At 32.6% G+C, this 17835-nt stretch overlaps 1 protein-coding gene across 1 annotated transcript in view; it reads right to left on the bottom strand.

The window, feature by feature from the left end:
* Positions 1–7333, bottom strand: part of LOC119639656 (PP2C-like domain-containing protein CG9801) — a 42867-nt gene extending 35534 nt beyond the window's left edge. The window contains exon 1 of the mRNA XM_038037215.1: positions 6556–7333. The gene's annotated coding sequence lies outside the window, so the exon portion shown is untranslated. The remainder of the gene's footprint in view (positions 1–6555) is intronic.
* Positions 7334–17835: the final 10502 nt, after the last annotated feature.

The following is a 17835-nucleotide window of genomic DNA, read 5'->3' as shown; positions in this document are numbered from 1 at the left end:
TAGTAGTAGTAGTAGTAGTAGCAATAGTAATAGCAGTAGTAGTAGTAATAGTAAAAACAGTACTAACAATAGGAGTAGCAGTAGCAATAGTAATAGCAACAGAGGTAGTTATAGCAGTTGTAGCAGTAGCGGAAATAATAGTAGCAGTAGTAGTGTTACTAGCAGCTTAAAATCAGTATTAAAATAATAAAAATTAAGTTTTCTGTTATCGCTTAGTAATATTTGACATTGCCTCAGTGATGTGTATTTCTACGGCAGGCAACTTTCTTAATGTTAGAGATTTATACTCATCGGCCGGCATTACACAACTGCTATTTAATGTAATAAAAATTCTATACTTTATCGATCGATTCCTTCAATCCGAAAGGCCTTTCCCATTTAAGCTGACATCATTCCATGTCTTTGAATACCTTCAACAAATTTAGACATGGTTGGGAAAACTTCAGCATTTCAACTTAGAAAATGATTTCCAACAAAAAATTTAGTTAAGTCTACGTGATTATTTATCATATATATCTTATAAACTTAACTACATTTTCATCATTTTAGCTTAAAATGCTTTCGATCAATTTTAGAAGCCTTTTATCGTATATGGATTGGAGTACTAAGCCAAAAATTTATCGAAGTTTTTGATTACTACTTCAAGCAAATGACTTATTCGGCTAACGTCGACTTAAAAAATGTATTTAAGCCGGTATAACCTGTGTTCAAAGAGTCTTCGTACACTCTCCAAGATTCTAGTTGGTTTGCGGTTTCATTCATTCTGTATATAATTTTTACAGCCGAAATAAATTTTGGCCGTCTAAGGGTTCAGGTAGTGTACTAAGCGTTTTCTTCATATATCACATAACGAAAAGTTTGCCTGAAACTAAAATTAAAGAAAGAAAAGGCTGTTATCGGAGAGTCTTCGATGGCATTTCATATATATTTTAGAAGAATCTAAAACTAATCATTTCGATTCGAATGTACTACAATTTGATCGATTCAGTACTCAAATCATTGAACTCCTTTAACGTACGAAGTCTTGAGGTTTGAAATGAATGAAAAGATGCGTCTTCTGGATGCGCAAAGAAGTTGAATTTCGTCAAAGGGTTGAATTCAGTTCCCGATTTGATTCACTATATATATATATGTATATATAGAAAGCTAATTCAGTTTTGCTTGAAAAGTTTTTCCAACTTTATCGAAACTTTTAGCAATGACTTCGAGTCCATTATGAAAGCTTTCAAGTTTTCAATCGAAATATTACTTATGTAATATTTTTGGCACGGTTCAACACTGCGTACAGTTGCTGACAAAAACTCTCTAGCGTAGAGCTTAACCAATAAAATAAATTAAAATTTCTGAAGATTTTGCGATTCGTTGGTATATGCCGGCTATATGGTGATGCATTTTTTTCCCTTTTCTCATACTTACAAATATATTGAGGATAACAAGTTTTCGTTTCATTTGTTTCGTCTTTTTTCTTATTTATGAAATATTGTCCTTTGTCTTGTGTTGTTTCAACAAAATTTAACAGAGAATAGCGATTGGGGGAAAAAAAAAATCTTTTACATGGAGTGAAGAATAAGAGAGAGAGACCGGCCCGGGGCAAAAATTGCAGGCGAAAGAAAAATGAAAATTTCATTTAATAAATCAAGACTGGCATAAATGCAGAAATTTTGTGTCCACTTAGTCGAAAAAAGAATCAAAAAAAAAATCAATATTCAATAGGTTTGCCTTGCAGGTTGAGTCGTTATTGAAATGATGTTGCGTCGAAAGTCTAATGAACCGCTGAGTAGTTACTTTCAAAACGATGAACTAAAAGCAATTTTGGATGAAATGAATATTTGCAGCAGACTATCAAAGATAAGTCATGATGATGCGCCGAATGTTAGAAAAAAAAAAAAAAAAAAACGGCCATCAAAATGTGTTAAGGTGACGTTCCTTTAGAATGCCTTCGCTGAAGTGTTATAGAGCACGGAAGGTCTTGCAAAGCTTGACGAGGCAACCGTCCCCACTTCTGAGTAACACCGATTTCAGTTTATAACCTATTTTCAGCTTGATCAGTATTGCTCTTCTTATGCCGATATCGTGAGTGGCCTTAAAAGTCAGAATATCTTTCGCATAAAAAACTCATATTCTATCAAAACGGTGTTCACCTAGCAACGAACGAATATCTTACTTTCAGATTTCGTGTCAGGGGTCCATAAAGGATACAACTAACGTACCCCATTTATTGTATAGGATAAGCCCATATTTGTGCGGACGCAAGTAACACCAAGGGGGGCTTAAGATAGACCAACCTTTTATTATATCGATCGATTGGGAAAATGGTTCTGAAGCCTGCCTGTCCGCCCGTCCATTAGTCTGATGTCTGCCCTCAAACTACATGCCATTACAATTTTTGAGGTATTTTGATGACTTGTCCGACTTGTCTTCCCCGTAAGATGAACGCTATTGAAAATGGACCGATCGGCCCATTTTTTCAACTACTCTCCAAACATCGTTATGTCTCGCGAAAAGTCACTGAGCGATGGTATTTCGACTTTCTAAGTTGGTACAAAAATTGAATTTCGGGTAGTTTTTGAGCGTTCCTACGAAAACTGAGTCCTTGAATGACCAAAAACTTTCATTTTCAATATTTCATTTTGAAAATTGGTTCATAACACTAACTTGACAAAAAAATTTATCTTAACGAATTTGGATCATATGAGTCTATTTTTTTGATGCCACCGCATATAAGGAGGCTTAGGATAAGTAAACCTTTACATGCCAAAAAGGCTTAATTGTTAGCATTGTATGAAGAAAATTTCATAGGTATAGTATTTTCATATAAAAATTACTTGGATCAAATTTGAAACACTTCGGTCTATTTCTTGGCCTCACTCCATATAAGATTTCTCATGAATTGTAAGCTCTTCAGAATATTATATAATTGAAATTAACCCGTAGCAGCACGTTTAACAAAAATATTATTAGTAGGGAATTTGGATTCAGATAAGTCAATTTATTTAGATCCCAAGATATATGATGGTTATCAGAAAAAACAAGCAAGAAGAAAGCTGAAAAATAACAACATTTTTGAGAAGTAAATTAATTTAGTAAAATTCGGATCACGTCATGCGATTTTTTTCGCATCCTCCAATATGCTGACTTTCATGAAAAGTAGCTTTTGCATGAAAATGATGTATAACTTTTGATGTATTATTAGCAAAACAAGCGAATTATTGCATTAGATAAATTGATGTAGGATGTATATTGGCCGGCCTTGTCCGACTATAACGATCTAACTGTTTCTTTTTTGTCAATGGCCATAAGCAAATTTTAAAAAGCCAATAATGCGCTCGACATGTCCTAATGCACTTAACCTGTCTTTTTGCCCATTTGTCCGTCTGTCCAACTACCCAGCCGTTTAGTGTATGTGCGGTACACGTTTTTCCGTTCGCAACAATTAAGATTACTCCTTCAAATTTGTCAAAAGAAAGGGTACGCCTGCATGCCTGCACGCCTTTGCTCTTCGCCTTTTATGCTCATTACTCATGAGCTTCAACAGACACACGATAGACATTCCTACTTTGGTCCTGCAAAAATAGAGAAAATTAGTCACACCCGTTCAATATTATAGTGTAAAGAAATTTGGTCTTTCCCCATTTTTTTTTTAGACCAACGATACTGCGTACAAAATATCCGGTCATAGCCGAATATAATTTTCTTTACATGTTATTGAATGCTGTTAAAGCCACTATATAAAATGCTAGGGGTTATAACGTTTCGCAATACATTAGCTATCGTAAATGAAACGCCTGCGAAAATTTTTCTTCGCTCCGTTTTATCACTTTTCACCTGTCCGTCCATGATAAGTGATTTCGGTACAATCATAGTTGTTATGTTTTTGAAAAGAAAAAAAAAAGAAGATATAATGCAATGAAAACACTGTTAATTCGATTCAATTATTTTCATAAAATTTTTCACCGCTTTGTTTATAAAAAATTAACTACAATGCGTTCAAGCGGCCTAAATGAAAAATGAGCAGAAGAATGACGAAAAGTAAGGAAATAAATTAAGTCTTTAAATAATTGCTATGTATGGGTTTGAAAGCAGTGTCAATCAATGAAAAATGTCCGATTTAATCAGATTTATGCAAACAATTTGCATATATTTAAATGCTTATACATATAAGCAAGAAAGCATGGCACGATAAGTCAATGTTTACATAAACGCAAAATGTTTCAAAAACAAGAAAAAATTAAAAAAGAGGAAAAAAAAACAAAAAAAAAAAAAAAATAATACGCATATCAATCAATATAATGGCGTCCACTGGCCGATAGGGATTGGAACTACTGTAGAGATTAAGAGCGAAAAAAGAAAACATACCTACACGTATATAATGCAATACTCATCTATCCATATATATCTATAAATCTTACAAAGTCTAATAAGGACATAAGTACAACGTGAGCAATGTTTTTTTAATGTTGACAATGTGTGTGTTGAGGAAAAGTAACAGAAATTGAAACAACAAGTGAAAACACTATAGTGCGACACGATTCATCTTTAAATACCCTACTCTATCTCGCTTAATACAATTCTTCATATAACGATTTTCCAACAAAAGGCCTTGTAGTAGAAGTGGTCCGAATCTGGGGCCATTTTCAAGAGCGTTAATTCTTGGGCCAGAACATGGCAGCGTACTAAATTTCATCAAAAACATTTTAAAAAATTCTACAAGAATCGGAAATGGTTGAAAATGTTATCGGATGGAAACTGTTCTCAACAGCGTTCGTCCTTGGGTCAGAACACGTCGGTATACCAAATTTGATCAAACTATTTTAAAAGTTGCAGTTTGCAGGTGGAAAATGCAAGTCGGACGGACGGACATATAAGCTCAGATCAATTCAGAACGTGACTTTGAATCGATCGGCACAATTATGGGTGGCGCAATCTCAAGCCCCTCTGGGCGTTACGTACATTCACACAAACTTAACATTCAAACTTGAAGCACAAATAACGTAAGATTTCACCAATGCAACCACAAATACCTTTACATAAATTTATAGGATTCAAAGGAAAAGTTGATAAAAAACTGTCACTTTAGGAAATTTTGTAAAAACGTGTTAGTTCTTTTCTGGCGAACCAAAGGTGGCCAGAATTATTTTTTAACAGCATTTTTCTGCATATCTGTAAGAAAACAAAACTTGAAGTCGTCAGTTGCCAATAGGTCAGCCTAGGCAAGAAGTAATCCTTTGTGTGTTCGTTGAAGGGAGCGAAGTTATATTTAAATATAACTAGCAACGACTTAACCAAACACACAGCTCTGTTAAGCCGTTAACAGAACAAAATTCTGTTAAACGAAGTCTCGGAGGGCGAACTTAGCTTCTGTGGGCCTAGCTACTGTGGGCAAACTATGCCCTGTGAAAAAATGAAAGTAGTACGTCGTGAATCCTCCGTGAACAGCCTTTCCAACGGCATGCAGATTATATTAAGTTTCGCTCGGAGAATTTTTTTATGAGACTTTGAAAAAATTTTTTTAACATTATGTAGGCTAAGATAAAAGCAAAGTTTGAAAGATCACTTTGGGCAAACCATGCCCTGTGAGAAAATGATACTAGCATAGCGTGAATCCTCTATTAATAGCCTTTCAAGCGATTTGCGGGAGAATTTCTTTTTTTATGGGACTTTGAAAATTATCGTACTTAATATAGGCTAAGTCGATATTAAGTCCATTTATGCAACCAGGAGAATATTTACAGTAGATATTACAAAGACGGACAAACGGACACACTTAAAGCGATTAAGAATTAGATGATAATCAAAAATGTATGCGTTTCTGAAGCAAACGCTTTGCCAAAATTAACATACTCCTTACTCATCCTTCCATGAGGAGTATAATAAGAAAATCTACGTAGTATTACCTTAATTACTGTCTGAGATCTGATAAATTTTCTTTTTAAAATTGTACCTTATTGGGTTTCATTAAAATTTCATTTTTCATCTGACCATCATCTTGAACATATTCCCGATTGTTACAAGCTTGAAAATATAATTAGTTTACCTTCATTGTCCGGTAGCGAGTATAGAAGAAGAAAAGAAACTGAACGTGTGGTTGCTTTTGATTACATTGAGATAAAGTGAAATTTTTTCAAGAAAGCACGATATTTGCACAAGAAGTACAAGCGCCCCCCAGAAAAGAAAACTAAAACATGTGCAGAGTACACTCTCACTGGTGGTGGTGGTGGAGTCATTCAAATTACGCATCATGCACACGCATATTCGACAATGCCAGCAAACATATTACAAAAAAAAAAAAAAAAATCAATACTTTCGTTGAGATGTAATAAAGTTGTAAAAGAAAAAAGAAGAAGAAGAAGAAGAAGACGAAGAAAACCATTTAAGATGAACTGGTTTTTGTGCATATGTTGCAAGTGAATCGCAGATTGAAAATCTTATAACCATAATTACTTAAAAAAAAAAAACAAAAAGAAGCAAATGAAGACATAAACATATACATAAATATATATATATATACATTCATACATTCATACGTAACCCTAGCAGTAAAATTATTGTTATTACCTTGAGTAGGGAAAGGGAACACTGCGCGAAGTAACTGACTCGTTTACTCATTTACTATCTGCTGCTGCTGCTTCTGGTGCTGGTGCTGGTAGTGCCTGTTGTTGTTTCGCTGTACTCCTCTTTTGTTATTATTTATTTATTTTTTTTTTCTTTCTTTTATTACTATTATTTTTCTTTGTTGTTGTGGTTGATTGTTCGGTTTTGTTTACTATTTTCAAAATCGCCTATCTAGCTGCTCTTGTTTACACATTTTATAATTCTTATCCCTTCATATATTTTTTATTACTAGTTATAGGGATGTGCATGAGAAGAATTTTGTAAACAAATTATTTCACATATGTTGGAAAACTTGTTCTAATGGAAGCGTAACGGAGGAGGAGGGAGATATAAATATTATTTTAAAATGTTACTTTTTTTTTTTTTCTTTTAAATAAAACATTTTTTACTTTCAATTTAATTATGCAAATTGTACGACCAACTCTTCAAACTCTTCAAGATTTTAGCACAACAAAAACACACCAACGCATATCACCGCTATTTAATGCAAACAAGAACACTACTACCCACAGCACAGCACGCAACACAACCTCTCTCTTTGAATTTGAGAAAATTATATATATTTATTATTGTTTTAATTTTAATTATTATTAATCATATTATTCGTTTTGTTTATTTTAATATTTTAAATCTATATAACATTTTAAAGTATATCCATCATCCGTTTAAATATATTCGCTGCTCACCTTACATTCACGGGAGATGGCAATAAAATGCAACAACAAAATACGCACCGTACCACTTTTATAGGTAAACTCACAGTTTTACTCTCGGAAAGTAAATCTTACTCTCAAGAGAGTTTACTTGTGCCTGCATAAGAAATATACAACAAAGTCAATTTCACTCTCGGAAAGTAAATTTTACTCTCAACAGAGTTTATTTGGGGCCTACATATGTACGGCAAAGTCAATTTCACACTCGGAATATAAATTTTACCCTCAATAGAGTTTGCTTATGCCTGCATAAAAATGTATGGCAAAGTGAATTTTGTGAAAGAGCCTCCACGCACATACATTCCTCTCTGTATCTACACAAGCACTCGCGGCAAGAAAGTATATGAAAATGGAGAGAGACTATCGAAGCACAAACACGAACATTACTACCATTGATTAGCTAGAGATGAGTAGGTATAGTCGTTTCTCAATATGCTTGTAACGCTCGGCGGAAAACTTCATAAACTTCACAACTTATAAAGTACATATGCTATGTATATTCTTGAATCTTGCATAAAATTCTATCTATTTTCTATGTAGGAACGTAATAAATGTTTATAACTTAATATTGGTCTTTGCACTGAGTACCCATTTTTATATAATATTCGGTAAATCAAAAGTAATATAAAAAGACCGTAAAAGGCATTTTCATGGTAATTAAATATTGACCGGCTAAATATTATTTTAGCCATAAAAGAGCTACCTTGGGATTTTTGGATTTAAAAGTTTATAAAGCATAAAGCATTGTTAAATGGAAAAACATAATAATTTATATTATTTATTATAGTTGCTTATTCTTTCTTCTTCAATTGACTTTACTTACTTTCCTTATATTCTCTTTGAATTTTCTGAGAGTAAAATTTACTTTGCCATACATTTTTATTAAGAATTATTTTAACTTTTATGAGAATTAAATTTGTTTTGCTGTACATTTTCTTTGACTTTTATGAGACAAAAATTTCCTTTACAGTATATTGTTATGAAAGGTGTTTTTGATTTTTCTGAGAGTAAAATATCTCAATTTTATTTTCTGTGCTCATTTGGAGGTCTTTTTTGAGCGTAAAACTTTGCTTTTTATTCTTTCACAACTTAAGTTAAGTCTCTCTCTTTCCGTCTTCCTTTCTGCTCTACCATTGTCAACTGAAAATGATTCTCAATAATTCCAAAGATGTGAGAATAAGAGTCCAATTTGTTTACAATTTTTAATATTGTTCAAGTATTTGTATAAAAATTGCGTGCATGCGAGAGTAAGCGTATAAAAATTTTCCTTCAACTGAAAATGATTCTCAATCATTCCAAAGATGTGAGAATAAGAATCCAATTTGTTTACAATTTTTAATATTGTTCAAGTCAACTGTTTATGCGACCATATACAGAGTTATGCAGTAAAATCTCAAAATACTTTGCAACATTCGGCTTTAAAAGTTGCAATGATGATTCGTAACATTTCAAAGACAATAATCAGCACTTCTTCCTAATAATTTAATTAATAATGTGGCATCGATTCTAAATTTTGCTCTCGAAGCCCCTTTTCCCTACGATTTGTTTTAATTACAATTATTTTTTTAATTTTTGGTGTGAAATGTTTTACTTATTATTATTATTATTATATATAAAAATTTCAAACCTTCTTTACTGAACTAGTTCCTCTACTATTTTCATTATTATTTTATTACTAGGACTCTATCATGAATGAAATCAAGGTATACTAAATTGATCTAAATAATAAGATTGTAGTTAAATTAATATCTAACTTGCACTTAGAAAATATTGATTATTCAATTACCTTGAGAAAATATCCAATTAAAGAAGTATAAAGTTTAAGTAAAAGATTAATTTAAATTATTTTCATTTTATATTAAATAAATGTATATAAAAATAAAATATTTATAAAACAATGATTGAATGATTGCTTTTGCTTTGAATTTCACACAAAGCATTAGTTTCTGCAAATAGCTAATAACCAAACCAATATGGTCTAAAAACAGCTAATGACCAAACCAATACCGTCTAAATACACCTAATAACCAAACCAATATCGTCTAAACACAGCTAATAACTAAACTAATAACGTCTAAAAACCTCTTATATCCACACTATACCGTCTACAAACGCTGCATTACCACATTATTTTATAGGAAAATGTTAAAAAAAAACATATGACTTTAGAACGAAAAAAAAGAAGTAAAACCACAAATTTATGAAAACCGGAAAAAAAAATCAATTTTTTGGTTATTTCTTGATGTAAATAATAAAGAAAATGAATTTAAAAAAAGAGCTTATACATAATATCTATTATATACATATAACTTATTGTAATAATTATTCGACTACACGCAAAAACACTATATAAATATAAGATGCAGCATTTCGTTAGCAAAATTTGAGCAACAAAATTATTACGCACTAGACGAAGTATTTCTATCATAGAACGCAAGCATTTTTTTTTTACAAGTTTTCAATTACTCTGTCTGCGTAAACCTTTAGTAAAAGGTGTGATGAAATTAACAAAATAATATGCAGCGCAACGCATGAGCGTTTTAAAGGTAAGCATAGCGACAACTTAGAACAAAAAAAAATGCTGTGAAGTCATATGAAAACCTTAATTGATGTGAAATTGACAAACAATATATGTACATATATATAGGAAAATGTAGTTCAATGCATGTAAATTCAAGAGATAAAGCAAAAGAAATTTAAGAAAAATAAAAATGTAATTAGCTAATGTACCATTAAACTGACGAACAATGTGTCAAAGACGCAAATCGTCTCCTAACCTTAACCTGGCTTTAATATATCCATCGTTTGGCATGTATGCGAACCACTTGAGTTTTTTTTTTAGAACAATGAGCACGCATCGAACTGCGAACTATTCTTTTTAGAGTGTTATCTAATTAAACCCAATAAGACATTAGCGTGTAAATGTACCTATTGATCTGTAAAGAGCTTTCATGAGCTTAGAAACTTTTCTCCCCAAGTAATGGATGTAATTCTTACAAAATTGTATAATTTTCGTTTTCCGTTTAAAAACTACGAATCGGTAAAACACATTTGTTAGTTAGCTAATAATAGAGTGATGCCATCTATTGGCTGTTATGGAGAATGGTAACATTTGCAATGATTTATGTCTTATACTCTGAACAAAGTAATAGCGAATGTAGAATAGATTCAAACCCCTTAACAGGTTGCAGTAACGTTAACAGAACTAAAATTATAAAAATGCAATTTGCTTTATATTTAAGTGAATCCCCGTGAGTGAACGAGTCGGGAAAGACTCTCGCCTAATAACCTTCTTCTTCTTCTTTTTCCTCCTTCTTCACCCTGGGTTCAAATTCCAAGTGCGCTAGAGTTTGCAGTAAAGCCTTTAAAGCTTCAGGTGCTAAAAACAGAAATGTTAAACTATGCAATGCAATCTTCGAATTTTGTTACTTTGGAGGAGAAATAAATGAGCGAACTTCGAATTTTGTTAACGTAAAACAAATATTCCTCTTCTTTAGCATTTGCATTTGAAAATATAAGAAATTGTCCTTCATTCTCATTAATAATATTTTCGCTAGACATACGCGACGTGTCATTTTACCAATTCAGATATCGAAAAGAGATTTATTAATATTAGAATAAGACCATTTTGTGCACGCGATAACTTTTGTGTAATAGAACATAAGAGCACAAAAAATGTCATGAATAAAAAAATATAAACAGTCCGAAACTGTCTCTTGAAAAGAAGTTTTTTTATTTTGGCTTTGTCCGATTTGACCTACATGATTTAGCCCCCTCCATAACCATGAGATTATATGCTGTAGTTGGCCAAGCGGTGAGGAAGTCTGCATGGGGCAGACGAGCCCCGACACTATGGAAGAATCTCCAAGGGAAGGAATTCCGTCGCTAGGTTAAGACATGAGAAGACGGTAAGGTTTAATGTGTTATCCAAACTATTTTCTTCTATTACGATAAGTATAGGGTTTGTTTGAACATTACATTATCCAGTTTTGCTCGTCACTGTATTATCTGTCAATTATAAGTGAAAAATTTTCAAAGCCAAGAACAAAAAGTTGAAATTGTAATAAATTGATTTCAATTTTATTATTTTCGAACGTCTGACGTGAATTAATACAATTTTTAAAATTGAAGTAAAACTAAATAATCTGATACATTACCCGATTTAAATAATCCGATCGCGGAAACATATATATATATATATATATTTAATAATATCCGTTTTTAGAAAATTCGTAATTGAAAAAAAAAAAATAATAATAATTTAAAAGGTTAAAATAACTACAAAAAAAATAAATATATAAAAAAATAAGTAAAATGGGAATCATTGGCCTACAGGCTCTAGTAACTTTGGCATTTGTCTTGGTTTTGCTTGAAAATAACTGTCATGGTAACATTCCTGGTATGTGTGTAAAATTAACCGTTATATTATGAAAGAAAACATTGTAATAACCTTTATAGGAAATCGTAGCTTACATTATTGCGCGAGTTGGTTCCCTTCACCCAAAGACGTCATCGGTCGTTACATTTACCAAGTGGGTCAACCTCCACATGGTATGTATTCTCATTATTAAGTTTTTATTGCAGAAATTTATTTGTATTTGCATTAATTGTAGGACCTAACCCCTGCGTAAAACCTGACTATAACAATAGCGGCTACTTTACTTGGCAGCACGGGTACCCAAAAGGTACGTATACTTCCCATTGGTGACATTTTGTTAAAAAAAAAAATAAATACTTATATCTACTATACAAATGGAGACGGTTTTGTTTATCGACATGACGATCAAAGTTCGGGTACGCATCCGTGTCGGGGCGTTCGCATCGATAACAGAATTGGTCACTATTTTTCGGTTAGTGGGTCTCCTTCCGAAGGTATGTAGGATTCATGCTAATTATTTGATATTGCATAAGACATATATATATATATATATTTATATATATATAAATATCTGTCGTTAGATGCAAACAGAATTGATTGTATTATGCTTGGGCCTCCTGGTTCCACAGGGTATTATGTCTGGAATCATACGTCGCACATAAGAGATGCAGGTATATATTTTAATTAATTAATTTGTTAACTAATTCAATTAAAATTATAAATTATAATTAATTAATTAATTACATTTTTAATTTTAACTAATTATTTATAAATTACTTAAGTTAACCAACTAATTAATTCTTATAATTAATTAACTTAACCAATTAATTAATTGTGAATAATCTATTTTTTGTAATTTTAAAAATTTTTCTCAGTTTTTTAATTAATTAGTTATTAGTTAATTGGTTATTATAATTAATTAGTTGATTAGTCATTATAATTAACAAATAAATAATAAATTGCAATTAATTAATTAATTTTAAATTACAATTAATTAGTTAATTATGCAGTTATCAATTATAATTAATTAATTATAATTAATAAATCTAAAAAATAAACTAATTAATATTTACTAATTCATTAATTACTAAGATATAATTAATGATATATAATTAACTAATTAATAATTAAATTAATTAATTCTAAATTATATAAATAATTAATTGAATATAAATTACAATTAACGAATTCAATTAATTAATTATTTAGCTATAATTAATTCTTAATAATTCTTATTATTAGTTTAATAATTATTAATTAAGAAGCCTAGTGGAAAGTGCTCTCCGTGCCGACTGGCTATCTCGTTTTAGTACTAAATGTATAGATACTGATCTAGCAAATGAACTGAAACTAAAAGTTGGTACTAAGTGAGACGCGATCATGTACGCTTCCTCCCTGGACGGTATGCTACAAAAGTTGTAAAGAAATTTATTGAAAGAAAGTCTTTAGTGAAGTTACAGTTTCTGATAGAATATGTAGAAGACGGTTCGAAAAATTTCAAACAAGTGTTGTCGATCCTTCCTTCCGATAAGTCCGCTCTTGGCGATCATCTTTGATCGATGACGATACGGTTAAGATTCATTTCACATCGAAATCATTTCTGGCAATAGCAGAGATTGTACGGAAAGGCAAGTCAATAAACTATTTCGAATCATTTTCGTAAAGTAGTGTTTTAAAGATGGACAGCACTTTCCGGCACACTTAATACAAATTAGTAATTAATCATTATAATTAACAATAGTTTATAATAATTAATAAAAAATGTATACTTTATGTCAAATTTTGAAAAATAAAACTTTTTTGAGAAAATATGTAGATTGTGCAGATTGGATACCAGGATATGATGGCAAGGAAGGTTCCTATAAATATGAGAAAGGAACACCGCCGAATGGTATGCTTTTTCTAACAAAATTGTTAAGTACTTTATTAAAAAGTTTTTATTTTTCATCTCTTTATAAAAAATGCAGATCCCTGCGTTAAACCTGGAGGTAATGAACTCGGATATTATATCTGGAAACATGGATTTCTGCGTGGTACGTATTCATTCTAAGTGCACTCTATTGTAATGAATTTTGCTCTGTAGAAAATCGTTCCCGATTAATTCGAAACAAATGTTGGGTGTTTAAGTTTTCGAGCGAGGATGGATATTACATTTCGGAAGAAGGAAATATAGAAGAACATAAAGGTATGTAGGTGAGGCATTTTGCAAGAAACCAGTATATACCTATTAAATAAATGTAGAACGTTGCGCTTTACCTGGACCTGAGAATAGTAAGGGCTATTACATTTGGACTCACGGATCGTACGGTATGTATTCGCTCTAAACATATAATCATGAAAACACTTGCAATACATTTGCAAGCACATATATTATAGTCCCATCAGGTGGGCCCGGCGTTCTATTCGAAAGAGATCCGATTCTATGGAAAAGAGGAAATACAATTCAAAGTAGTGTAGTGTAGGAGGGTAGTCCAGATGTCTCCCAAGAGAAGAAAATGGGAATTTTGCAGGGACCTAGTTCGCTAAGAAATAGAATTTATCGCAAACGAGGAAAGTTTTACTTGAGGGCATAAAGAGTTCTTCGCTAAACTCGCCCTTTTTCGATGACGCATTGTATTTTAGTTCGCCATTTGTATTTACGAGGCTACTCATGATGTTTAAAATTTATCCACAATAGTGTAATGTGTTAGCTCTGTCTACCCTGTTCGTTTATTGCCAAACATTTTATTTAAAGTTTACTCAGATTCTTCTGCGATCGTATCTGTTCAATTTCGATCGTAAGACCCTTTCTTGTCCTAACCTAAACTCAACCTGTAATATACTTTTAAACCTATACTTAAGTGTAGTCTACAGTAGATAATCTGTTAATGTGACACTGGAGCAAGTACAGGTTTGTGGTCAGTACACTTATACATAATGAAGTGAATTCTTTGTTTTTCTTCTTCACAAAGTGTTATGTTATAAAAAAACTTGTGTCTTTCGCAAAAAATGTAGCTGGACGGCTTAAGAGGATCTGGGGCTCGGACAAAGGTAATTTTTTCGTATTTCATACAAAGAAAAAGCTTTTAATATATGTCTCGTGAAAATTATAGAATATTGCGCAGATTGGGAACCTGGCTATGACGGCAAACGGGGTTCATATACTTGGAATAAAGGACCTATGCCACAGAGTATATATGTTCATGCTAAATACAATTTAATCTGTTTTTGTGCGGTGTTCCTATTTTGAGCGATTACTTTTGCGCGACTTGCTTTGTTTGCGCGATATGTTTTGCGAAACTTTTTTTATGCGGTGTATTAGTAGGTGGATCCTTGTAAAAAATTTCTTTTGCTTAGTACACGTTTTGAACCTCCCAGGTACCATATGTTTTCAGTTAAGGAAAATGACTTAGACATGTGGACATAGTCACCGACATTGCTGTGTGCAATTTGAATGGCTGGTATGATTAGTATTGTCAAGATTGTTCAGGTTTTTGACATTGACATTGGTACTCAATAATATTTTTTTTTTTACCTTGAAGCTGACGTTGACTGGATTAAAAAAGATGAGCAGTCTGACTAATGCTGTAAGAGATACAAGTTGTTGCTTAAAATTTTCACCAAAAGTAAAAGAGAAAACATATTTAACATATAATTTGGAAGGACAGTTTTTTTATGGTCCTGGAATCGTCGACTAATAGAAAATAAGTAAGAAAATGATATTCGGTCGTGACTGAATCTTCTACACTCGTCATCGTTATCCAAAAAAAAAAAGACCAAAAAAAGAGAAGACGAACTAAATATTCATACTCTATAATATTGGACGGGACGCAATGGATTTTTTCTATTTTCAGAATGAAAGTGGAAGTTTTTGTTGTATAGGCATGTGGGCATTGTAGCCATCTCCTCTGGTTTAGTTTATGTTTAAATACTTTTGCATATTTGTAGGCGATATCTTAATTTTTGCGAACGGGGAAATATTCACCACAGATGCTGGACAATCGGTGAGATGGACAGACAAACAGTTACAGCGGCTTTACACCTCCGCGTAAAATAAATTTTACTTTAACTTTTGTAAAAAATAGTTTTTTGTTTTGTCTTTTCGGCCCTTATCTATCTATCGCACAGAAGCAGATTTACCTTTAGGATTACACTGCAAAAAATTTATCACCTTTTTATGAAAAAAAATTTAGATGATCCTTGCGTTAGATATGCAGGTAATGAGAGACCTGGACAAAACGGTACCGGTGGCTATTATCGCTGGGAGCATGGATATGTTACATGTATGTATTTGCATTGATCCGTTGATTTAGCATAAAAAAGAGAAAAAAAATAAGAAAAGAAAATCATTTTCTATTTCAAATAAAATGTAGTGAACAAAACCATTCGACAGGGATTTCGTAAGTATTCGTGGTAATTAGAGTATCGTGTAAACAGCTTTCAATTTATCTGCCAACATATAGGTTTGGATGACGGAGGATATTGCATTAAGCTTGAGATTCAGGCTAGAGATGGAATTTACACTTCTTCTCCGAGCATGGAGCTTTCAAAAGGCATGTATTTGTCCTAATTGGTTTATATTATGAAAAACGAAAATGAATTATTTGCCCAAAAATGTAGATAAATGTACTTTGCTCGGACCTGAGGGTAGCAAAGGAACCTATATCTGGTCTCGTGATGGTAAGGTATATTTTTGTTACTTTGATATATACCGATATACATGGTATTTGTCATCTTTAATTTGATTTGCATTGTAATCTCCTTTGCCAAAAAGCCCCTACCGATAAGGATTGTGCGTCTTGGGAACCAGGATACGACCGCAGTAAAGGAAATTATACTTTCCGCAAAGATTCGGACGGTAAGTGCATTTTTCCCGCCATTATTTATAATCGAAACGTTATGTTTTTTGTATTCTACGCTACTTGTGATATACGGTTATCCGGGAGGACTTGAGAGATAGGCACATTTCCAAGCTGGCCTGCCTTCAATAAAAGTACTTAAAGCCTAAATCGGTGTGGGACGTGCACCCAATAAAATCCTCTCACTACCGTTAAGTATTACTTCGGTCTGAGCCTTGGCGCAACACGTACTCGTCTTAAGGTCATTGTCCATTAGTCTACTGCGAGCACATTTCGCTCTTTTTAGCTCAGAGTGTTTAACACCGCTCTAGACAGACAACTATCGTGTCATACTTTCGATAAGGCTTTGTGGGTTAATTCGTTCGCCAATAATAGCTTAAATTTTGCTTCTTTTTATATGGGAAATGTGTTTTGCCAAGACACTGAATGCGAAAAAGATCATCATTATCGTGGCCGAATCTATAAAGTTGTTGCCGAAAGCAACCATGACAGCCAAACGTTTGCGTGGAAAGGTAATCAGTTCTACGCTGCTGTCTTGTGACATCTATGTGTTTATGGTGTTCAGCGCCTGTGTAGACTCGTCCCATCTTCTCTGCCACGTTTCTTCGGCCATGAGATTTCTCCCAGGCCCGCCTTCTTCAATTTCAGTACAATTTCTGATGGTAACATGCCTCTCTGTCTGTCCGTCTGTCCACCTGATTTGCGTTCAAGAATTCCTTTCAGTAAAATTTCTTTTTACATATCCAGCACCGATTCCCTTACCAAAAACAAATGCTATTGAAAATGCTTCGGAATGAACTAATTTTTCCAATGCTCATATAAAGCCTTTTATGAATGACATTGGCATTGGACGGAGTGGAGTAGGGCATTTAATGATGGTTCATGGCCCGCAATAATGTATTTACTTCATGTAGGTAATCCATGCATTAAATCTGATGGAAAAGGTGGCTACTTGCTATGGCATCATGGCTCATTACTAGGTACTCTAGGCACTCGTATTAAATAATTTTGATGAAATTATTGCAAAAAACTTATATCTATCATAATTTACAGATGGTAAAGTTACGAGACGTGACCTTTGTAAGTATTCAAGCAAGTTCGATTATTATTAGTTAAATTTCTAAAATACCTTTAAAAAATTAATAAATAGTCTTTTACGAGTTTAACGGGGAGGAAATTCAAGGTATGTTGTATTTTTATGATAAATCGATTATAATGACAACAATCTGTATGCCTTGCCAAATTATAATTACAGGTGATGGTATGTATTCCTGTATTATGTTGTTATATCAAT

The sequence above is a fragment of the Glossina fuscipes genome, unplaced genomic scaffold (genome assembly GCF_014805625.2).
Source record: "Glossina fuscipes isolate IAEA_lab_2018 unplaced genomic scaffold, Yale_Gfus_2 112, whole genome shotgun sequence".
NCBI classification, from domain to species: Eukaryota; Metazoa; Arthropoda; class Insecta; order Diptera; family Glossinidae; genus Glossina; species Glossina fuscipes.
Note: the sequence above shows the minus strand (reverse complement) of the source record. Positions and strands in the feature narration are given on the sequence as shown.